General features: G+C 44.3%; 2 pseudogenes; one reads left to right on the forward strand and one right to left on the reverse strand.

Annotated features, from left to right (window-relative positions):
- Positions 1 to 2,463: 2,463 nt before the first annotated feature.
- LOC120025619 lies at positions 2,464 to 7,599 on the forward strand (annotated as a pseudogene).
- LOC120026434 lies at positions 6,542 to 23,671 on the reverse strand (annotated as a pseudogene).
- Between the last annotated feature and the right edge of the window lie 1,012 nt (positions 23,672 to 24,683).

The following is a 24,683-nucleotide window of genomic DNA, read 5'->3' on the forward strand; positions in this document are numbered from 1 at the left end:
CAATTATAAACATAGTTTGAGAAATAACGTATGATCTAATTTGGAAGCTTATTATATGCTTTACAGATGTAAACTGACTGGCTCCAGATTGGATTAGATTGAGGCCGGTGACGCCGTTACTCGCCTCGCTCTCGCTAGGTAGTTGGTAGCTCGCTAGCTAGTCGGCAGCTCGCTAGCTAGTTGGTTGCTATGCTAGGGACAATGATGATCTCGCTACCGGTATACTCACCACCTATGGGGACCAATGAACTCCAACAACCTATTCCGCGTGATGGGATCCTTCGGCAGGGCATACAAACCATAGTTGTTGGCTGTGCATCCTTCTAGAATGGTCAAACCATATAGGGCTTTTCAGTCTCAAACGGCCGTGATCCTTTGAACGCAGTGGTTGGTGGCGATGAAACAGCGGCGCCCCATTCAATGTAGGGAAGTGGAGGGGTGGATTTGCATGTGGAACTTGGCAAAAGGGGGCATGTTTTCAAATCAAATCAAACTTTATTTGTCACCTGCGCCCAAATACAACATGTGTAGACTTTACCATGAAATGTAAATAATCCTGTGGCCATTTGGTTAGCAGTCTTATGGCTTTTGGGTAGAAGCTGTTAAGGAGCCTTTTGGTCCTAGACTTGGCGCTCCGGTACCGCTTGCCGTGCGGTAGCAGAGAGAACAGTCTATGACTTGGGTGACTGGAGTTTTTGACAATTTTTTGGTCTTTCCTCTGGCACCGCCTAGTATATAGGTCCTGGATGGCACGAAGCTTGGCCCCAGTGACGTACTGGGCGGTACGCACTACCCTCTGTAGTGCCTTACGGTCAGATGCCAAGCATTTACCATACCAGGCGGTGATACAACCGGTCAGGATGCCCTCGATGGTGCAGCTGTAAAACTATTTGAGGATCTGGGGACCCATGACAAATCTTTTCAGTCTCCCGAGGGGGAAAAGGTGTTGTTCTGCACTCTTCACGACTGTCTTGGTGTGTTTGGACCATGATAGTTTGTTGGTGATGTGGACACCAAGGAACTTGAAACTCTCGACCCGCTCCACTACAGCCCCGTCAATGTTAATGGGGGCCTGTTCGGCTCACCTTTTCCTGTAGCCCACGATCAGCTCCTTTGTCTTGCTGACATTGAGGGAGAGTTTGTTGTCCTGGCACCAGACCGCCAGGTCTCTGACCTCCTCCCTATAGACTGTCTCATCGTTGTTGTGATCAGGCCTACCACTGTTGTGTCGTCAGCAAACTTAATGATGGTGTTGGAGTCGTGTTTGGCCATGCAGTCGTGGGTGAACATGGAGTACAGGAGGGGACTAAGCACTCACCCCCCGAGGGCCCCCAGTGTTGAGGATCAGCGTAGCAGACGTGTTGTTGCCCAACCTTACCACCTGGGGGTGGCCCGTCAGGAAGTCCAGTTGCAGAGGGAGGTGTTTAGTCCCAGTGTCCTTAGCTTAGTGATGAGCTTTGAGGGCACTATGGTGTTGAAATCTGAGCTGTACACAATGAACCTCATTCTCACATAGCTGTTCCTTTTGTCCAGGTGGGAAAGGGCAGTGTGGAGTGCGATTGAGATTGCGTCATCTGTGGATCTGTTGGGACGGTATGCGAATTGGAGTGGGTCTATGGTATCCGGGAGCCTTTCAAAGCAATTCATGGCTACCTACGTGAGTGCTTCGGGGCGGTAATCATTTAGGCAGGTTACCTCCTCTTCCTTGGGCACAGGGACTATTGTGGTCTGCTTGAAACATGTAGATATTACAGACTCGGTCAGGGAGAAGTTGAAAATGTCAGTGAAGACACTTGCCAGGTGGTCCGCGCATGCTTTGAGTACACGTCCTGGTAATCCATCTGGCCCCGTGGCTTTGTGAATGTTGTTTAAAGGTCTTGCTCACATCGGCTACCGAGAGTGTTATCACACAGTCGTCCAGAACAGCTAGTGCTCTCATGCATGTTTCAGTGTTGCTTGCCTCAAAGCGAGCATAAAAGGCATTTAGCTCGTCTGGTAGGCTCGCGTCACTGGGCAGCTCGCAGCTGGGTTTCCCTTTGTAGTCCGTAATAGTTTTCAAGTCCTGCCACATCCGACAAGCGTCAGAGCTGGTGTAGTAGGATTCAATCTTAATCCTGTATTGACACTTGGAGTAATCCAAACCCAACCTTCATTTACTCGTTGGGCGCGCACTGAGGCTTCAAACTCCGTTTTCGATGAGACTGACTTTTTGACCAAAATTATCCTATTTACACTTTGTAGTCAATTTTGACTCTAGAATAAATGTTTCTGACTCATATCGATGCCACATAGGCCATTTTCAAAGGGTTTAGTTGATTATTAGGGGCAGTCACTCTTTAACTGTTTTAACTTCAATGGGGTGACGTCAGAGTTGGACGGATAGAAAGGACCATGATACAGGTTAGAAACACACATGCACACAACAATGGTGCTCAGTCTGCCTCTTCATACTCAAGTGTTTTAATTTCCAGGACAGATTTCATCATCACAGCCATGTGAAGTTCTGAAAAAAGTTTGTCAAACACTTCCGCAGTCATCTGGGTACGAATGATACATCTGTATGATGTATCTTAATGCAACCGCACACTGGCCTTTAGACTGACTGAAATATCATTCAGGGCTTGAATTCACTCCTTCGTGTTACAGGAGTTATGTTACAGGAGCTATGCAGACGACACACAATTAATCTTCTCCTTTCCCCCCTTCTGATAACCAGGTGGCGAATCGCATCTCTGCATGTCTGGCAGACATATCAGTGTGGATGACGGATCACCACCTCAAGCTGAACCTCGGCAAGACGGAGCTGCTCTTCCTCCCGGGGAAGGACTGCCCGTTCCATGATCTCGCCATCACGGTTGACAACTCCATTGTGTCCTCCTCCCAGAGCGCTAAGAACCTTGGCGTGATCCTGGACAACACCCTGTCGTTCTCAACTAACATCAAGGCGGTGACCCTGTAGGTTCATGCTCTACAACATTCGCAGAGTACGACCCTGCCTCACACAGGAAGCGGCGCAGGTCCTAATCCAGGCACTTGTCATCTCCCGTCTGGATTACTGCAACTCGCTGTTGGCTGGGCTCCCTGCCTGTGCCATTAAACCCCTACAACTCATCCAGAACGCCGCAGCCCGTCTGGTGTTCAACCTTCCCAAGTTCTCTCACGTCACCCCGCTCCTCCGCTCTCTCCACTGGCTTCCAGTTGAAGCTTGCATCCGCTACAAGACCATGGTGCTTGCCTACGGAGCTGTGAGGGGAACGGCACCTCCGTACCTTCAGGCTCTGATCAGGCCCTACACCCAAACAAGGGCACTGCGTTCATCCACCTCTGGCCTGCTCGCCTCCCTACCTCTGAGGAAGTACAGTTCCCGCTCAGCCCAGTCAAAACTGTTCGCTGCTCTGGCACCCCAATGGTGGAACAAACTCCCTCACGACGCCAGGTCAGCGGAGTCAATCACCACCTTCCGGAGACACCTGAAACCCCACCTCTTTAAGGAATACCTAGGATAGGATAAAGTAATCCTTCTAACCCCCCCCCCCCCCCCCCCTTAAAAGAGTTAGATGCACTATTGTAAAGTGGTTGTTCCACTGGATATCATAAGGTGAATGCACCAATTTGTAAGTCGCTCTGGATAAGAGCGTCTGCTAAATGACTTAAATGTAATGTAAATGAGTGATGGAGTGTATTTCTGTCAGTGCTGATGGAGCTCTATTCTGTTCTGTTGGGGACGACCAGGCCATGAAAGTCTTTGGTGTGGTCAACTTTGATATGATCAACATGCTTAAGCTGGGGTGAGTTTAGAGGTGAAAGGTCTAGCAATTTAGCTTGTTGCCTTAAAGCCAAAAGCTATCCCTTCTCTCTCCAAAAGTGTTGATCTGACATTCCTCTGCTCTGTGTGTCTTGTGTAGTTTCCACCCGCGCCAGTGTGAGTGGATCTACAACCAGGTGATGCTATCTGCTGCGCGGCCTGCTCAGAGAAATCCACCGGGAAGATCTTCGTCTACGACGGACGGGGAAGCAACGAGAAGCTTCATACCTTCGACAAGATACACTCCTCTCCGCTGTCCCAGATCCGCTTCAACCCCAGATACAGGGTCATCGTTTCTGCAGACAAGGCTGGAATGCTGGAGTATTGAACCGGCCTCCCCAGCGAGTTCAAATTCCCCTGGCACGTGGATTGGGAGTACAAGACTGACACAGACTTGTATGAGTTTGCTAAAAACAAAACCTACCCAACCAGCCTGGCCTTCTCCCACGACGGTAAGATGTCTACTATCGCCACCGACAGGAAAGTCAGGATCTTCTGCTTCCCGACAGGGAAACTGATGAGGGTGTTTGATGAGTCGTTATCGGTAAGTTCCTAACTTTCACAATCGGGTCTTTACTTTATTTCACATTGCTATTAATAAACTGTGCTATATCTTATAATCAAGAGATTTGTCATTTTAAGTCACAAGATACTGACAAATTGGTAGCCAATTCACTGTTTCCCACATTTCCCAGTGCATTTATCTGAACTGTGGTAATTTCTCTGACCTGGTCCTTTTAGATGCCCACAGAGCTGCAGCAAATGAAGCAGCAGCTACCAGACATGGAGTTTGGTCAGAGTATGGCGGTAGAGAGGGAACTGGAGAAGGTGGACGGCATTAGGCTCACCAACATCATCTCTGACAAGACGGGTCACTTCGTCCTCTACGGAACCATGCTAGGCATCAAGGTCATCAATGTGGAGACCAACATGTAGCATTTGAATGGTCAAAATGCGCTTCACAGTAATATCCTCTAAACACAGTGGTTGTTAGCCCTGGAGAGCTACAGTGAGCAGGCTTTTGTACCAGCCCTGCACTAAAAACCCTAAGTCAACTTATCAAGCTCTTGATGATAAATTGATTAGTTGAATCAGTTGTTTTTAAGGCTGGACTGAAACAAAATGTATTTGTCACCTGTGTGTGTTCAGGTGTGTGCATATCCTGTGGAAACTAGATAACAGCCGTGTGGTGAAGCTCAGCCTGTTCCAGTGGGTTGCCAAGGCGTGCAACACAGCTCCCACCATCGAGATGAAGGCATCAGACAACCTGGCCCTGCAGAGCACAATGCCAGACCCCACAATCTTCTGCACTGCCTTCAAGAAGAACCGCTTCTACATGGTGAAAATTCAGTCAGCTTTTTTTTGTCCTTGAAGGGCAATTGTAGCCCCTGTAAAAGAGAAATGGTATATTACTGTTGCTCTCTTGTAGTCAGACCTATTCTTTGACATATTTTGACCCGCATATTCTATAATTTCCTCAGAATTTCTGTTACTACAACTTCATTTCTCTTGGTAGTTCTCCAAGAGCGAGCCAGAGATGTGTTCAACGAGAAGCCGTCTGAGGTGATGGCTGCTACCCAGGCTGAGGAGCCCAAGAGGGTGTCAGACAGAGCCATCATCCACCCCACCATGGGAGACATCCACATCAAACTCTTCCCTGTTGAGTAGGTCATCCTCTGTTGTTTTAAAGTACTTCCCTCAGTGCTTCCTTTCCATTTGCAATGCCAAAGGTTCTGTCTGTTAACTTTCCTCAGAACCTAGTTTGTCATTTGATTGGATTTATGTTTATGGACCATTTTATGTATCTCAGGTGTCCCAAAACAGTGGAGAACTTTTGTGTTCACAGCAGGAACGGTTATTTCAATGGCCACATATTCCACCGCGTCATCAAGGTAGGACATTTAATCATTGCTCATTGTTTTGACTTATAGTAGGAACTTAATCACAGGATGTGACGGACTGTGTTGTCTTTCCTCTCCACCCAGGGCTTCATTATCCAGACAGGGGATCCTACAGGGACAAGGCATGGGAGGAGAGAGTAGCTGGGAAGGGGAGTTTGAGGATGAGTTCCATGCCACACTGAGACACGACCGGCCCTACACCCTCAGTATGGCCATCGGGGAAGCAACGGGTCACTGTCTTTCCCACGGTAACTAAGGGCTGTGAGTTGGTATGAATTTGCTACTTAAGTCTGATATTTAACTTTCTCTACATTCAGTTGAAGGAATGCACTTTATGTCTGTTTTAATCAAGCATTTTACCAATGTATATTTCTGCATTATGTACAAAGATGTTCAAAAAAATCTAGACCTAAGTTAATGGCTCTCCCTACTCGTCTTTCTCTCCCTGGTTGGACAACAAGCACACAGTGTTTGGCAGGAGTGCCAAGGGAATGGAGGTAGTTCAGAGGATCTCCAACATCAAAGTCAACCCTAAAACAGACAACCCTTAAGACATTAACATCACCATCAGGTTTCCATCTCACCAGTCTGTGTGCTATTATTACATCCCTTTTTACAAAGTAAAGTCTTGGATTATTGAAGAACGCATCTTGCTGTCTCCCATTCCATGTGTCATCTTTTCTTGGATGTGTGAAATGAATAAACCAGGGTCTTATTTGGGACCATTCAGGGGAACATTACAGAACGTTCAGCTATAAGTATCTAACATGATTCTATCTACAACTTCTCTGGATGGGTCAGACCATATCCAGACATTCATCAGTTTGTTTTTATTTAATAGCGTCGCATTATGAATCATTTACAAAAAACATCAAGTCCGAGTAACAAATGTGCACTGTGCTTCTAAACGTTTCAAAATCACATCAGAAATGGAAGATTTCGCAAATCAAGAGATCTGTTAAGAGTAGAGGGAAAGGCTTCTTCACATGTGCCTTTTTTTAACATACAAGAAGTAGTAAACACTATAGCAATAAGGAAAGTTAATTCGAACCAAAGGATGGTTCTGCGATACAACAAGAGGCGTTGAAAGGGTGTTACTACAGGTGGGTAATGTAGTATGTTACTAAAAATTCAGACTGTGCTAAAAGAGAAAATCTAATAAATGTTATTACAGAACTCAAAACCTGGAGTCCTATAGTCGACAGCAGATATTATTTTTCATTTGGTGTCAAATTAAGCCAGGGTCACATTCAGTAGGGCACAACATTATGGAACATTCAGATAAATATTGTGTGAAAATCATCCTCTCAATTAATGAAGGAATCATGTCAGCTCTAAACATTTATCTGCAACAAGTGCAACGTTGCACTGTCCTGAACACAACCCACATGCACCAATGCATTCTTCACAAAAAAACACTCCACAAAACAGGAGTCAAAAATATCACTCAGATGTTTCACCAGAGATACAACATCTCAGCAAAGTCTGTTTCAGTCAACTCAAAATTGATCAAAACAGATGTCAGTAAACTGCATTATTTAATGTAACAGACACTTCTCAACCAAAGTGAATAATAGCTGAACCCAAACCTTAACCGCTTGTGTCATTTTCAGACCAGATGCTGCATTTCATCAAATCAGTCAAGTGCATTGGTACCGAAGATGACACCACCCCCCAAATAAATACATTCTAGACCATAATAGGTTGCCATCAATTCCTGTTAAGACATGACATGAAGGCAGTGCCATAAAGCAAAATTCAGGATATTGGACCATTCGTTTCAATAAAACGTTTGTGTGTAAAGCCCTAAAGAGTAGAAAAGTCACAGGATGTACACACTTAGTCCTGTGACCAAACTAATTGACCTGTGTGTAAATGTCTTATAGGGTGTGAATACCTGCTTTAGTTTTAGAGAATACAGCAGCTCCTTAGGGAGACGTTAAATGGCAGACAGTTGTCAACGTGCTGTTCCAACTTATATTCATATTTTGCGCAAGACTGAACAGGTTATTGGTTAGACATTTGCTAATACAGTATAAGACAGATACTTTTCACTTTGTCAGGGCTTAAGTGACTTATCTACTCAATTATTTCACCTTTGATTAGTATATCAAACTGCACACTGGTTAGCCAAAGGAAAAACATCTGCAACATGGAGTTTCGCCATGAAATTAACCACCTCATACGATCTTCATTGAGGCGATATGGAAATGTGTAGTCTAGTTAGTTAAGCTTGACGGAAACCCTATATCCTAGCCTGGTTAATTAGCATACCTTTTAGCCAAGACAGAGCAGAGCACAAAGCATTCAGACTAATGATGGCTTCACTGGCTATGGGTTAGATTATAAGCTTATCCACAGGTTAGGGGTGGGAACAGTGGGTGTGGTAGGTAGAACAGAGATGTAGGCTATGGGGTCCGGGATGTAGGGTATAGATGGGTATAAGATAGGACTAGGGCCTGAGTATGAGGGTGAAGGGTATGGGATTTTGAGGTAGGACTGAAGTGGAACTGGGTGCAGGTTATGGGATGATACTGTGGTAGGACTGGGTCCATTTGAAATAAGTTTGAGATATATATCTTAATCTCAAACAAATTGTTTCTCCTTTAAGTCAAGCATCAGGTAAGAAGTTTAGGTAGGTATTTGGTGAAACTGGTCTCTCGGGTATCAATGGTTTATGGGGTAGTTTTAGGGTAAGAGGATAAGGGGTGAGACTGGGTAACAGAAGTCAGTCATCAGGGGAGGTTTAGGCCACGTCCAGTACGCCTGCAGCCACCAGCTGTCGGGACAGCCAGTCCAGGCCCTCGTGGAGCCCTGTGCCGCTGCGGGCGTCACAGCCTTGGATGTGCCAGCTCCTCCCACAGCACAGCTTGTGAAGGCTCAGAAGCTCCGTCATCTCCTCCACTGACACAGCCCCGGGGACATCCTGCAGGTGAGGATAGAGGAATCAATGATTTAAATCATCTTTGTGTGTGTGTGTGTGTGTGTGTGTATGTATATACTTGTTTCTTGGACCAGGGGGCTGCGTGTGTACCTGTTTGTTGGCGAAGATGAGCAGCAGGGCGTCTCTCAGCTCTTTCTCAGTCAGCAGTTTCGCCAGCTCACTGTGGGCCTCCATCAGCCTGTCTCTGTGACAGCTGTCAATCACAAACACCACCGCTGGAGAGAGAAACTGAGAAAGTCAGGGCCCTATTCATTCATAACCTGTTTGCAGGTTTCCTGGATGAGTAAAAAACGAATTTACAGATTTTTTGTTGTTGTATAACATACTGTATTTTCAAATTCTCTCTCTTCAAAATCTTACATTTGTCATATTTATTGATACAGTAAGGGAAGCAGGTATTATGAAAGAAAGAGGATAGACAGATACATTATTTATACAAAAGTATGTGGAAACTTTCAAATGAGTGGATTCGGCTATTTCAGCCACACCAGTTGCTGACAGGTGTATAAAATCAAGCACACGGCCATGCAATCTCCATAGGAAAACAATGGCAGTAGAATGGCCCGTACTGATAAGCTCAGTGACTTTCAACGTGACACCGTCATAGGATGCCACCTTTCCAACAAGTCAGTCAACGTCAGACAAGAACTGTTCGTCGGTAGCTTCATGAAATGGGTTTCCATGGCCGAGCAGCCGCACACAAGCCTAAGATCACCATCCGCAATGCCAAGCTTGCCGCCATTGAACTCTGGAGCAGTGGAAATGCGTTCTCTAGAGGGATCAATCACGCTTCACCATCTGGCAGTCCGACGGACGAATCTGGTTTCGGCGGATGCCAGGAGAACGCCATCTGCCCCAATGCATAGTGGCAACTGTAAAGTTTGGAGGAGGAATAATGGTCTGGGGCTGTTTTTCATGGTTCAGGCTAAGCCCCTTAGTTCCAGTGAAGGGAAATCTTAATGCTACAGCATACAATGTCATTCTAGACGATTCTGTGCTCCCAACTTTCTTGCAACAGTTTGGGAAAGGCCCTTCCCTGTTTCAGCATGACAATGCCCCCATGCACAAAGCAAGGTCCATACATAAATGGTTTGTCGAGGTCGGTGTGGAAGAACTTGACTGGCCTGCACCTAAACCCCATCGAACACCTTTGGGATGAATTGGAACGCCGACTGCGAGCCAGGCCTAATCGCCCAACATCAGAGCCCGACCTCACTAAATGCTCTTGTGGCTGAATGGAAGCAAGTCCCCGCAGCAATGTTCCAACATCCAGAAGAGTGGAGGCTGTTATAGCAGCAAAGGGGGGGACCAACTCCATATTAATGCTCAACGAGGAGGTGTCCACATACTTTTGATATTGTAGTGTACCTTGTGTGTTCAAGTAATAGTGCTTCCAGAGAGGTCGTAGCTTATGTTTCCCACCAACATCCCAGATGGTGAACTTGAGATTCTTATACTCTACTGTCTCCACATTAAAACCTAGAGATGACAAGAAGGAATGGCTAGTGTCAATACAATTCAGGTAAATGTAATGTAAAAATGTATAATTTGACACGTGCCTACATGACAAAGACTGTTGTGGGTTTACCTATGGTAGGGATGGGCTGCATAAACTCGTCCTGTTTCAGCTTGAAGAGGATGGTGGTTTTCCCTGCACTATCCAGTCCCAGGGTCACCACCCTGATCTCCATCTTTGGACCGATGTGGACCCGGTTGTCCTGGAACAGAGAAAACCATGTCGTCTAAATGAGGTAACTAATTATCTTTCAATGGAGAGTGTGCCAAGTCTTGAAATCCTACAGAGTAGAGCAGAGTGCTGTACCTTAGTGAATGTGACGGGGATACCAGCGTCTAGCTGGATGTGGTCGGCCAGCTCAGTGAACTGCTGCTGCTGTTTCTGCAGAGTCTCCAACAGTCTGTTGATCTCCTGCTTTGCCAGAACCACCCTGCAGTCATCCTACCGAGAGAGACGGGAAAGAGATCAGTCATGATTACTGGGATGTTTTGTGATACTTGTAGGGGATCTTGCTGTGACAATTCAGACATTTTATATGGCAATATGCAATGATTTTGTCAAATTTTTCACAAATGCGCTGACGAGGGAAAGTGGGTTGACATGTGGCTTGATTGAACCATATTATGCGGTAAATGGTTGAGTATGCGAGCCCTCTTTTTGTGCTGCGGGGATGAGTTAGTTTTGTCCAATAATATTGAGATGAATTAACTGTTTTATACTGAAATAGTGCAGTGATTAGCCAAATTTGCAAGCTCTCGGATAATATGCAGGGCAGGGCATTGTTGATTTTGAAAAAAACATTTGCTATCGTAGAATCCAGGAGGGACTGTCCAATTGAACACGCATACAGAAGACCCCAGGAAGAACATAGCGGTGCAAAGCTGCTTATTGAAAACGGCGGGCACCTTCCGGTGCAAGCAGAGATTGCGTTCCTACGGTGTGCTCTAGATGCTATCCCCATTGGTGGCCCCATTTTGGCTCCTACCTGCTGCAGTGTTTTCTCACAATGTAGGCAGGCAGTGGAGACCTGGGAAAGCAGGATGGCCATGTCCTCCTGCTGCTGCCGGAGCCAGATGAGTCTCTCTCTGACGTGGGCGTCCACTACGCTGAGCGCCATCTCCTCCTGTCTGCACAGCGTCTCGTGGAGGTCGGCGAAGTAGGCCCGTACGCAGGACCGGGCGCTCTCTGCCGTGCCTGGGACCTGGGAAACACCCACAGACGACTGAGTCTATCAGGAACACACACAGCATGAGGAAATATACACTAGGATAAACCATAAGCTATTTCATGACTTTTTGGAAGGAAACAACGTTTCCGAGGACTTTTAAATGTAGCCATTGTTAATTGGTAAACACAGTAACAGCTTTACATTGATCATAGCTCAATTGCCTAGCTATCCTCTTTGACAACTAAAGTTCTTCTGTTGTATAGTACGCAAAACGTCATCCACTGCCAGCTGTTCTTACATGTTCAGTGTGTGCCATGCTGATGCCGTCCTCCACTGTCTGTTCTCCTCCCTCGATCTGCTGTACGATCCCAACCAGCTTCCTGGAATACTCCGACACCTCCTCTGTGAACGTCCGGATACAGTGGGCCATGTCCAGGATGGATGCACGGATCTGATTGGCTTCTGCCTCCAGAACCGCATGCTACAGGAAGGAAGCAATCAGCAAGGAGAAATTAATCAAATCATAGCAGTTGAACAGCCTCAACACCATAGTACCCGCCAAGCTCTTCACTAAGCTCAGGGCCCTGGGTCTGAACCCCTTCCTGTGCAACTGGGTCCTAGACTTCCTGACGGGCCGACCCCATGTGGTGAAGGTAGGCAACAAATCCTCCGCCACGCTGATCCTCAACACGGGAGCCCCACAGGGGTAAGTGCTCAGCCCCCTCCTTTACTCCCTGTTCACCCATGACTACGCACCAGTGTTTCCGTTAGCTGGTAAACGCCGGCGATAAATAAAACTGTAGCCGGCCAAATTGTCCCGGAGAAGAAACAACACTACTCCGCTACAGAGTTGAGTCTCCCTCTCCCCTTTCATTCTTGAGCTGTTTCTACAACTTGGAGTCCACCTGTGGCAAATTCAATTGATTGGACATGATTTAGAAAAGGTACACACCTGTCTATATAAGGTTCCACAGGTGACAGTGCATGTAAGAGCAAAAACCAAGCAATGAGGTTGAAGGAATTGTCCGTAGAGGTTCCTAAGAACACAATGGCCTTCATCATTTTTAAATGGAAGAAGTTTGGAACCACCAAGACTCTTCCGAGAGCTGGCCGTCCGGCCAAACTGAGCAATCGGGGGAGAAGGGCCTTGGTCAGGAAGGTGACAAAGAACCCGATGGTCACTCTGACAGAGCTCCAGAGTTCCTCTGTGGAGATGGAAGAACCTTCCAGAAGGACAAACATCTCTGCAGCAGTCCACCAATCACGCCTTTATGGCAGAGTGGCCAGACAGAAGCCACTCCTCAGTAAAAGGCACATGACAGCCTGTTTGGAGTTTGCCAAAAGGCACCTAAAGGACTCTCAGACCATGTGAAACAAGATGATTCTCTGGTCTGATGAAACCAGGATTGAACTCTTTGGCCTGAATGCCAAGCATCACGTCTGGAGGAAACCTGACACCATCCCTACGGTGAAGAATGGTGGTGGCAGCATCATGCTGTTGGGATGTTGTTCAGCGGCAGGGACACTAGTCAGGATCGAGGGAAAGATGAACGGAGCAAAGTACAGAGAGATCCTTGATGAGAACCTGCTCCAGAACGCTCAGGACCACAGACTGGAGCGAAGGTTCACCTTCCAACAGGACAACGACCATAAGCACATAGCCAAGGCAACGCAGGAGTGGCTTCGGAACAAGTCTCTGAATGTCCTTGAGTGGCCCAGCCAGAGCCCGGACTTGAATCCGATCAAACAACTTGCCACCCCCATCTAACTAGCTGTGTGAGAGTACTTGATGTAGTTCACTGAGGGTTAGTGCTATCTGGGAACCTTGGTACATCCCTAGGCTAAACACTAACCTTAACCCATCCCGTAACCCTGAACCTTAACCATTTTAAAATGTCAACTTCAATGGGATAGGGATGTCCCAAGGATCCCGGATTGCAAGGACCGTTTACTGAGGAAACATGTAGGGTGAGTGCCAGCACCACATTTTGTGATTGATGTTTTTCCTTTCAAGTGACAACAAAATACCAATACATTCTAAATGTGTCCAATGCTGTGTTCCAGCTGGCTAGCATGAGGAAGCTCAGTCTTCAGAGTCTAGGCATTTTGTTTGCTGGAATCATTGCAGTCTATCCTCCCATTCGCTAGAGTAACACAGTTCTTCTACTAAAAAATATAGTCTTTCTGGTGCTCTTAAACTGTATGTGGTGCTTACATTAATGTTCTTTGTAGGGCTGTTTTTAGCACAATCAATACAGAAAAGGTTTTATTGGTTATCTGTGAATATTGCCACTAAAATCGGAATGTATCGGATCAAAAAATTCCATTTAGGTCGGGTTCTAATAAAAACATATTGATGTCTCTAGTGGGTCTCGTTGCTAGGAATGTTGCTTGAGAGATTGACGTAAGTAGTCAATACTGATATTCTCCAAGCTGACTCATCCTCCTTCCAGTACCTTGTGTCCCTGGTGCTTGCCGTACTCTTTGCACACGCAGCACATGAGTGGCCCAGGCTGGCAGATCTCCTCCTGACAGACAAATTCGATAGCGTGGACCTGGTGCTGCGGGCACAGTGTCTTCTCGTGGGGCTTGTCTGCCAGGGGTACCCGCCGGTGCTTGGCCAGGGTGCGGGTGGAGTGGGTGAGCTGGGAGCAGTTGGCACACAGGTGGGTGGCACACACCGTGCAGTACATAGATGCCGTGTGGCTCTCGTCCTCGTCACAGCGGATTATACTCTGGAAGGAAAGGGAAGAACATAGGATAGTGTTACTTACTTAATGACAACACATGAAATGTATGTTTGGCTGGATGATGAAAAAACGAGGCAGATCAAAGCACAGTCCCATATTGCATTCACCTATCCTCTATGTTTTCAGATAATTGCAGACGAAAGATGGGAACCCAGGGCAGGGGTAACTACTGCCTACCTCTCCCATGCCTTTGAGGGACTCCTCTGCCATGCCCAACTGGTTGGACGCTCCATTCTGCAACCTCTCCAGAAGTTCCAGCAGGGCAAAGTTCTTCTTCAGACCCCACACACCAGAGTCCCCTGAGAGAGAGAGAGATGGATGTCACATCACCTTCACACAGACCAGAGTATGTGAGCCATTGGAAATCCCCCTCATTGCTCATGGAGCGGTCTTTGCGCACCGCTCTGTGGTTCAACGTCCATTCCCCTGCTCTGCAAATTTTTTTTTTGATCAGCGCTCACATAAAATAAAAAATGTAGCTCAAACTTAGACTCCCCTTTTTGTTTAACAATAGCCTATATAGAAATCAAAATGTGCTGCGTGGGCTCATTAGTTGTCTTGCTATCAATTACACAGGCTGTGTGACCTATTGCTTTGTTGACTCATAACATCTCTGCGCATTAGTGGTGGGGGAGGCTAAATAAATACAACAGAATAGGCCTTATTAAAAGAACAGTGGTGAAATGAAAAATGCTGGACAGAGCTTGTGGCTGAGCAGTACCGGAGTGAAATTGGAGCAGGAGAGAAGGCCGAATCGATCCATTACAGCCAAATTACACACGCTCCACTTCGCTCACATCCTCTAACACAGGTATTCCCAAACTGGGGTACGCGCAACGCCGTCGGGGGTTAAAAATGTGATTCACTTTAAAAAATATATACAGTTGAAGTCGGAAGTTTACATACACCTTAGCCAAATACATTTAAACTCAGCTTTTCACAATTCCTGACATTTAATCCTAGTAAAAATTCCCTGTCTTAGATCAGTTAGGATCACCACTTTATTTTAAGAATGTGAAATGTCAGAATAATAGTAGAGAGAATGATTTATTTAAGCTTTTACTTCTTTCATCACATTCCCAGTGGGTCAGAAGTTTACATACACTCAATTAGTATTTGGTAGCATTGCCTTTAAATTGTTTAACTTGGGTCAAACGTTTCCGGTAGCCTTCCACAAGCTTCACACAATAAGTTGGGTGAATGTTGGCCCATTCCTCCTGACAGAGCTGGTGTAACTGAGTCAGGTTTGTAGGCCTCCTTGCTCGCACACACTTTTTCAGTTCTGCCCACAAATTTGTCTATAGGACTGAGGTCAGGGCTTTGTGATGGCCACTCCAATACCTTGACTTTGTTGTCCTTAAGCCATTTTGCCACAACTTTGGAAGGTCAATGTCCATTTGGAAGACCCATTTGCGACTAAGCTTTAACTTCCTGACTGATGTCTTGAGATGTTGCTTCAATATATCCACATAATTTCCCTGCCTCATGATGCCATCTATTTTGTGAAGTGCACCAGTCCCTCCTGCAGCAAAGCACCCCCACAACATGATGCTGCCACCCCCATGCTTCCCGGTTGGGATGGTGCTCTCCGGCTTGCAAGCCTCCCCCTTTGTCCTCCAAACATAATGATGGTCATTATGGTCAAACAGTTCTATTTTTGTTTCATCAGAACAAAGGACATTTCTCCAAAAAGTACGATCTTTGTCCCCATGTGCAGTTGTAAACCGTAGTCTGGCTTTTTATGGCGGTTTTGGACCAGTGGCTTCTTCCTTGCTGAGCGGCCTTTCAGGTTATGTCGATATAGGACTCGTTTTACTGTGGGTATAGATACTTTTGTACCTGTTTCCTCCAGCATCTTCACAAGGTCCTTTGCTGCTGTTCTGGGATTGATTTGCACTTTTCACACCAAAGTAAGTTCATCTCTAGGAGACAGAACGCATCTCCCTTCCTGAGCAGTATGACGACTGTGTGGTCCCATGGTGTTTATACTTGCGTACTATTGTTTGTACAGATGAACGTGGTACCTTCAGGCGTTTGGAAATTGCTCCCAAGGATGAACCAGACTTGTGGAGGTCTACAATTGTTTTTCTGAGGTCTTGGCTGATTCCTTTTGATTTTCCCAAGCAAAGAGGCACTGAGTTTGAAGGTAGGCCTTGAAATACATCCACAGGTACACCTCCAATGATGTCAATTAGCCTATCAGAAGCTTCTAAAGCCATGGCATAATTTTCTGGAATTTAGTTAGTGTATGTAAACGCCTGACCCACTGGAATTGTGATATAGTGAATTATAAGTGAAATAATCTGTCTGTAAACAATTGTTGGATAAATGACTTGTGTCATGCACAAAGTTAATGTCCTAACAGACTTGCCAAAACTATAACAAGAAATTTGTGGAGTGGTTGAAAAACGAGTTAATGACTCCAACCTATGTGTATGTAAACTTCCGACTTCAACTGTATGTGTGTATGTATATATATATATATATATATATTTTTTTTTCCCCTTCACATTTTCAAACAGTCCATTTATATTTTCCAAAGGGGCTATACATTCGGGTGAGGTTTTTTTCTCGCCTGAGTAGCCTCGTTTCACTGCCAAAAATAAAATTAAACAATCTAGTGTTCAGTGAAATAACAACAATGTCAAATACATGTAGCCTAGTCAAATAATTAACATCCAATCACATTAAACATAAATCTCTCACACGGGAATTCCACTAACGGTCCGTATGTAGCCAAATGTAGCTGCTGCTCATGGTGGTATCTGTACTGATGGCGCAAAAGCCATGACAGGGAGGCATAGTGAAGTGGTAATACGCGTGTGCAAGCAGTTGCTCCCAACGCCACTTGGGTACACTGCAGCATCCACAGAGAGGCTCTTGTTGCCAAGGGAATGCCTGACAGCTTGAAAGACGTTTTGGACACGACAGTGAAAATGGTTAACTTTGTTAAAGCAAGGCCCCTGAACTCTCGTGTATTTTCTGCACTATGCAATGATATGGGCAGCGACCACGTAACGCTTTTACAACATACAGAAGTGCGCTGGTTATCAATGGGCAAAGTATTGACAGATACATTTTTTTTTAGAGACGAGCTTAAAGTTCTTTACTGACCATAATTTTCACTTGTCTGACCGCTTGCATGATGACGAGTTTCTCACATGATTGGCCTATCTGGGTGATGTTCTTTCTCGCCTGAATGATCTGAATCTAGGATTACAGGGACCCTGTAACTATATTCAATGTGGGGGACAAAATTGAGGCTATGACTAAGGAGCTGTAGCTCTTCTGTGTGTTGTCCTTGTTAATGCTGACAGAGATCTTTACATCATTGTATGACTTTTTTGTGTGCAATTGAACTCAAGCTTACGGACAATGTCAAATGTGATATAGCGAAGCACCTGAAACGAAAAACACAAACAACTGGATTTGTTATCCCTTTCATACCCTGCCTCCAATCCACTTACCGATATCTGAACAAGAGAGCCTCATCAAAATTGCAACAAGCGATTCTGTGAAAATGTAATTTAAAATCAGAAGCTACTGCCAGATTTCTGGATTGGGCTGCGCTCAGAGTATCCTGCCTTGGCAAATCGCTCTGTTAAGACACTGATGCCCTTTGCAACCACGTACCTATGTGAGAGTGGATTCTCTGCCCTCACTAGCATGAAAACTAAATACAGGCACAGACTGTGTGTGGAAAATGATTAAAGACAGACTCTCTCCAATACAACTCACCATTGCAGAGTTATGTGCATCCTTTCAAGCACACCCTTCTCATGAGTTATTCACAATTTTCAATGAACAAATAAGGGTTTATATGTAAGATGGCTAAATAAAGAGCAAAATTATTGATTATTATTATATTATTATTTTTGCCCTGGTCTTATAAGAGCTCTTTGTCACTTCCCACGAGCCGGGTTGTGACAAAAACTCACACTCATTCTTATGTTTAATAAATGTATCGTATAGTGTGTGTGTGTGGCAGGCTTACAATTGCAAAAAACAATATTTGAGAGTGCGCTGACCCTGGTGCTAGAGGGGGTACGCAGGAGGTTGAATGTTTGGCCTGTATAGAAACTAAACCCTACAGAACTCACCCAGTTCAGTGACCTGTCTGTCAAAGGGGCAGCGGACGGCTCTACCATGCAGGGGCAGCCGGGTCAGACAGTCATGGCAGACTGTGTGACCGCAGAGCAGCAGCCGGGGGACCTTGTCCCCTTGGAGAGAGAAGACATCCTCACACACCCCACACTCCAACACCTGGGAACCACAACAACAACACAAAGACAGGTTTAGTCAGACACCCACACACAGGTTGAGTAAACTTCAATGGATCACTCTTCATTGCATATCATCTCAAAATGTATTTATTTCTCCATGGACTGAGATTAGGAATATGCCTTAATTATAGAATAACTATCTTCAAAGTAATGACTCAAGACGTCGGGTTTGAAATGAAAGCTTCTTTTAGTAATACTACTTGTTCATGTTACATTTAACAACTTTAGATTCAACAAAAACAATAAAAGAAAGTTGCTAACGAAAGTCAGGATAATCACTTGTCACTTGTACATAACTGGTGCGTTCTCCCCTCTTCCTACTACCTGTTGTAAAGGCATTCTAGAACTTGCAGTCAATAGCGCAATCCAATACAACAGAACTATGTACAGTTGAAGTCAGAAGTTTACATACACTTAGGTTGAAGTCATTAAAACTCGTTTTTCAACCACTCCACAAATTTCTTGTTAACAAACTATAGTTTTGGCAAGTCGGTTAGGACATCTACTTTGTGCTTTGCTTGATATCATGGGAAAATCAAAAGAAATCAGCCAAGACCTCCACAAGTCTGGTTCATCCTTGGGAGAAATGTCCAAATGCCTGAAGGTACCACGTTCATCTGTACAAACAATAGTACGCAAGTATAAACACCATGGGACCACACAGCCGTCATACCGCTCAGGAAGGGAGACGCGTTCTGTCTCCTAGAGATTAACGTACATTGGTGCGAAAAGTGCAAATCAATCCCAGAACAACAGCAAAGGGCCTTGTGAAGATTCAGGTGGAAACAGGTACAAAAGTATCTATATCCACAGTAAAACAAATCCTATATCGACAATAACCTGAAAGGCCGCTCAGCAAGGAAGACGCCACTGCTCCAAAACAACTATGAAAAAAAGCCAGACTACGGTTTGCAACTGCACACGGGGACAAAGATTGTACTTTTTGGAGAAATGTCCTCTGGTCTGATGAAACAAAAATAGAACTGTTTGGCCATAATGACCATCGTTATGTTTGGAGGAAAAAGGGGGAGGCTTGCAAGCTGAAGAACACCATCCCAACCGTGAAGCATGGGGGTGCACAGCATCATGTTGTGGGGGTGCTTTGCTGCAGGAGGGACTGGTGCACTTCACAAAATAGATGGCATCATGAGGCAGGAAAATTATGTGGATATATTGAAGCAACATCTCAAGACATCAGTCAGGAAGTTAAAGCTTAGTCGCAAATGGGTCTTCCAAATGGACAATGACCCCAAGCATACTTCCAAAGTTGTGGCAAAATGGCTTAAGGATAACAAAGTCAAGGTATTGGAGTGGCCATCACAAATGGCCATTTCACATTCTTAAAATAAAGTGGTGATCCTAACTGACCTAAAACAGGAAATTTACATTAGGATTAAATGTCAGGAATTGTGAGAAACTGAGTTTAAATGTATTTGGCTAAGGTGTATGTAAACTTCAACTGTATGTAGTTCTCTCAATCTCTAATACAATTAAATGTGTAAATAACTGTGAAGAAAATATCTTTAGATACAGCTCAATGACTTAATGGGTTACAGAGTTAATGTTTACAGTTAAAGGTTACAACATTAATGTCCACCTCCTGCCTCTATAATTGTCATGGCATGCTTTGTGTAAGAGCTATTGAAGATTGAAAGCAATAAAATCGAATAATGAAACCTGTATTTTTTAACCGGTGGATTTTTGTCCATCTTCCACCGATTCAGAATGTCATTTTCATAGTCATGTTACAATTTGTGTGAGAGCCAATGATTTATACAGTACCAGTCAAAAGTTTGGACAGCTACTAATTCAAGGGGTTTTCTTTATAAATAGTAAAGACATCAAAACTATGAAATTACACATATGGAATCATGTAGTAACCAAAAAAAGTGTTGAACAAATCAAAATATATTTTCTGTTTGAGATTCTTCAAAAGTAGCCACCCTTTGCCTTGATGACAGCTTTGCACACTCTTGGCATTCTCTCAACCAGCTTCATGAGGTAGTCACCTGGAATGCATTTCAATTAACAGGTGTGCTTTGTTAAAAGTATTTTTTTATTTTGAAAGAAACCACTACTAAAGGACACCAATATTAAGAAGAGACTTGCTTGGGCCAAGAAACACGAGCAATGGACATTAGACCGGTGTAAATCTTTCCTTTGGTTTGATGAGTCCAAATCTGAGATTTTTGGTTTCAACCGCTGTCTATGTGAGACGCAGAGCAGGTGAATGGATGAAGCATGGAGGTGGTGGTGTGATGGTGTGGGGATGCTTTGCTGGTGACACTGTCAGTGATATATTTAGAATTCAAGGCACACTTAACCAGCATGGCTACCACAGCATTCTGTAGAAACACGCCATCCCATCTGGTTCGCGCTTAGTGAGACTTGTTTTTCAACAGGACAAAGACCCAACAAACAGCTCCAGGTTGTGTAAGCCCTATTTGACCAAGGAGGGTGGTGGAGTGCTGCATTAGATGATGCAGGGAGGTCGGCCTCCACAATCACCCAACCTCAATTGAGATAGTTTTGGATGAGTTGGACCACAGAGTTAAGGAAAAGCAGCCAATAAGTGCTCAGCATATGTGGGAACTCTAAGACAGTTTGAAAAGCATTCCACATGAAACTGGCTGAGAGAATGCCAAGAGTGTGCAAAGCTGTCATTAAGGCAAAGGGTGGCTATTTTGAAGAATCAAAAATATTAAATATATTTTGATTTGTTTAACATTTCTTTGGTTACTACATTAATCCATATGTGTTATTTCATAGTTTTGATGTCTTCACTATTATTCCACAATGTAGAAAATAGTAAAAAATAAAGAAAAACCCTTGAATGAGTAGGTGTGTCCAAACTTTTGACTGGTACTGTATATACACTGGATGACTGATAAGGGGCACTGCCACCATTACTCCATCTTGGCACTTCCCCACCATTGTAAAAAATATTTTGGAAGCTCTAGAAATGCATTTATACACATTCATGCTCCTACTGGGGAGTGCCAATATGGTAGACCAGTGGCTTCAAAGCCTTTCAAATGCCAAGACATAGCATCAGCAATCCAGGGTTTATAGACACTGAACAAAAATATAAAACGCAACATGTAAAGGGTTGGTCCCGTGTTTAATGTGCTGAAATAAAAGATCCTAGAAATGTCATACGCACAAAAAGCTTATTTCTCTGAAACTTTGTGCACAAATTTGTTAGTGAGCATTTCTCCTTTGCCAAGATAATCCATCCCCCTGTAAGGTGTGGCATATCAAGAAGCTGATTAAACAGCTTGATCATTAGACAGGTGCACCTTGTGCTGGGGACAATAAAAGGCCATCTGTGGTGTTGTCTTGAACAACCCCACAGATGTCTCAAGTTTTTAGGGAGTGTGCAATTGGCATGATGACTGCAGGAATGTCCACCAGAGCTGTTGCCAGATAATTTAATGTTAATTTCTCTACCATAAGCCACCTCCAATGTCATTTTAGAGAATTTGGCAGTATGCCCAACCATCCTAACAACCGCAGACCACGTGTAACCACGCCAGCCCAGGATCTCCACATTCAGCTTCTTCACCTACGGGATGGTCTGCGACCAGCCACCCAGACAGATGAAACTGTGGGTTTGCACAACCGAAGAATTTCTGCACAAACTGTCTCGGAAGCTCATCTGCGTGCTCGTCATCCTCACCAGGCTATTGACCTGACTGCAGTACGGCGTTGTAACCGACTTCAGTGGGCATATGCTCACCTTCGATGACCACTGGCATGCTGGAGAAGTGTGCTCTTCACGGATGAATCCTGGTTTCACCTGTACTGGGCAGATGGCAGACAGCGTGTATGGCGTCGTGTGGGCGAACAGTTTGCTGATGTCAACTTTGGGGGGTTATGGTATGGGCAGGCATAAGCTACGGAAAACGAACACAAATGCATTTATCAATGGCAATTTGAATGCACAGATACCGTGACGAGATCCTGAGGCCCATTGTTGTGCCATTCATCAACCATCCCCTCATGTTTCAGCATGATAATGCATGGCCCATGTCGCAAGGATCTGTAAACAATTCCTGGAAGCTGAAAATGTCCCAGTTCTTCCATGGCCTGCAGACTCACCAGACATGTCACCCATGGAGCACGTTTGGGATGCTCTGGATCGACGTGTATGACAGCGTATTCCAGTTCGCGCCAATATCCAGCAACTTTGCACAGCTATTGAAGAGGAGTGGGATAACGTTCCACAGGCCACAATCAGCCTGATCAACACTTATTTTTATTTATTTAACTAGGCAAGTCAGTTAAGAACTAATTCTTATTTACAATATCTATGCGAAGGAGATGTCTCAAGCTACATGAGACAAATGGTGGTCACACCAGATACTGACTGTTTTTCTGATCCACACACCTACTTTCCAAAACATGTTTTTGCATCTGTAGTCCCGGTCATGTGAAATCAATAGATTAGGCGCTAATGAATTTGATTTCCTTATATGAAGTAACTCAGTAAAATCATAGAAATTGTTGCATGTTGCATTTATTTGTGTTCATTGTACATCAATGGTAATAGCTATTGAAGATTAAAATCTTATGAAATACACAAAAAGGTTTGGATTTTTCTCCATCCACCCGATTCAGAAAATACCATCTTCATAGTCATGGCAGGCTTGGTTTAATAGTTATTGAGGAGCGTGAACCGAATATCCAATATAAAACACATTTTACCCCCACATTGTACCTTCTTCTTCTTTAACTGCACTGTTGGTTAAGGGCTTGTAAGTAAGCAATTCACGGTAAAGTCTACACTTGTTGTATTCGGCGCATGTGGCAAATAAAGTTTGTTTTTGGTTCGAGAACTGAATCAATTATGCAGCATCAAGCCAGCTACAGTTAATGTTAACATAAAGCTATGCTAATATATGCATCCAAGTGACAGGTGAAGGTAACGGATGCAATTGCATGGTTTACAAAAAGCTGTGGTCGGGGCTCTTAATTGCAGACAGAATCACCATCTGGGTTTTGTGGATTTCATGTCTACGCAGACACAAAAAACTGCAGGCCGATCGTTTGACACTGCAGTGACGCCCCGGCCGCAGAAGCATACGAAGCCAAGAAGGCAGAATTGAGCGCCCTTGCTGGCCGTTTGAATAAACCGCCGGATTCGACCGGTATTATCGCCCACAAACATTGTTCATATGCTTCTTCAGACGTGTAAGTATTCAACCAACCTTCACCGTGTTGCCTGTGGCCCTTCTGCCGTGCCGAACACAGACGTCCATCGTTGCTGCTGTCCGGTTTGTTCACACCCATAGCAACCGCCATCCGAGGACTAAACCATTCCCAGGGTGTCAGTGTGAATCCGAAAATGTCTGTGTGGAATATCTGTAGACCGCCAACTGAATTTGAGAAGTTGTAATTATGAAATGTAACTTTGGTGTTTTGTATCGATAAGAAAAAACTAATAGGTTTGGTTATTTACATTTTAAAAATCAATAATGAAACTGGAGATTATCTATCACCCCTAATATGGATATGGAAGAGTCCGTCAGCTTTTTCCGTCAGTTCCACGGTTTGTGGACTTAGCGCCCTCTTGCGTTCTTTCTGCAACACTAAATTCAGTTTAAACCTGTAAAACAATTTCATGCTGTTACTGTCTTTGCCTGTACTGTCGCAACCCAGTCTCTCATTAACTATGTACTATATGTACAAATAAGCACAATGGTAAGTATCTCTAACTATGTACTATATGTACAAATAAGCACTATGTTTTTATGTACTAATAGCACAAACTCATGATGCATTGCGATCACAACCATAACTTCAGATGCCACGCCACTTCTTAATATCTTTAAACTTGATGCGCCCTGAGTTTGCGTTATTAGTACAAATAAACATAACTGTTTATTTGGATGTAGCTAGCTATTTTATGGTGAGAACGCGAGGTAAGTCATTTTTAGGAAATGAGAAATAATCGAGAATTTTCTGTATTTCAGCCCGCATAACTCTAAACTCTTATTTTATTTCAGTCAGTTATGTATATTGGTTTATCTTGTAGACAAGACATGATATTTATTTGCTCTGGACAACAGTATCTTGTATTTTATTTAATTATAAGTTTAACTAGGCAAGTCAATTAAGAACAAATTCTAATTTACAATGACCGCCTACCAAAATGCCTCCTGCGGGATGGGGATAAAAAATAAGAAACGTTTTTAAAACATTTGTGAGGGGGGGCTTGCCTGTTTTGCATGTTATTTTTCCATTAATATGTGTCACATATCAGTTTGCAAACAATGAAAAGAAAAATACATATCATTGAGTTAATAAAGCCAAA

Source organism: Salvelinus namaycush, chromosome 31 (assembly GCF_016432855.1).
Source record: "Salvelinus namaycush isolate Seneca chromosome 31, SaNama_1.0, whole genome shotgun sequence".
Taxonomy (NCBI): domain Eukaryota; kingdom Metazoa; phylum Chordata; class Actinopteri; order Salmoniformes; family Salmonidae; genus Salvelinus; species Salvelinus namaycush.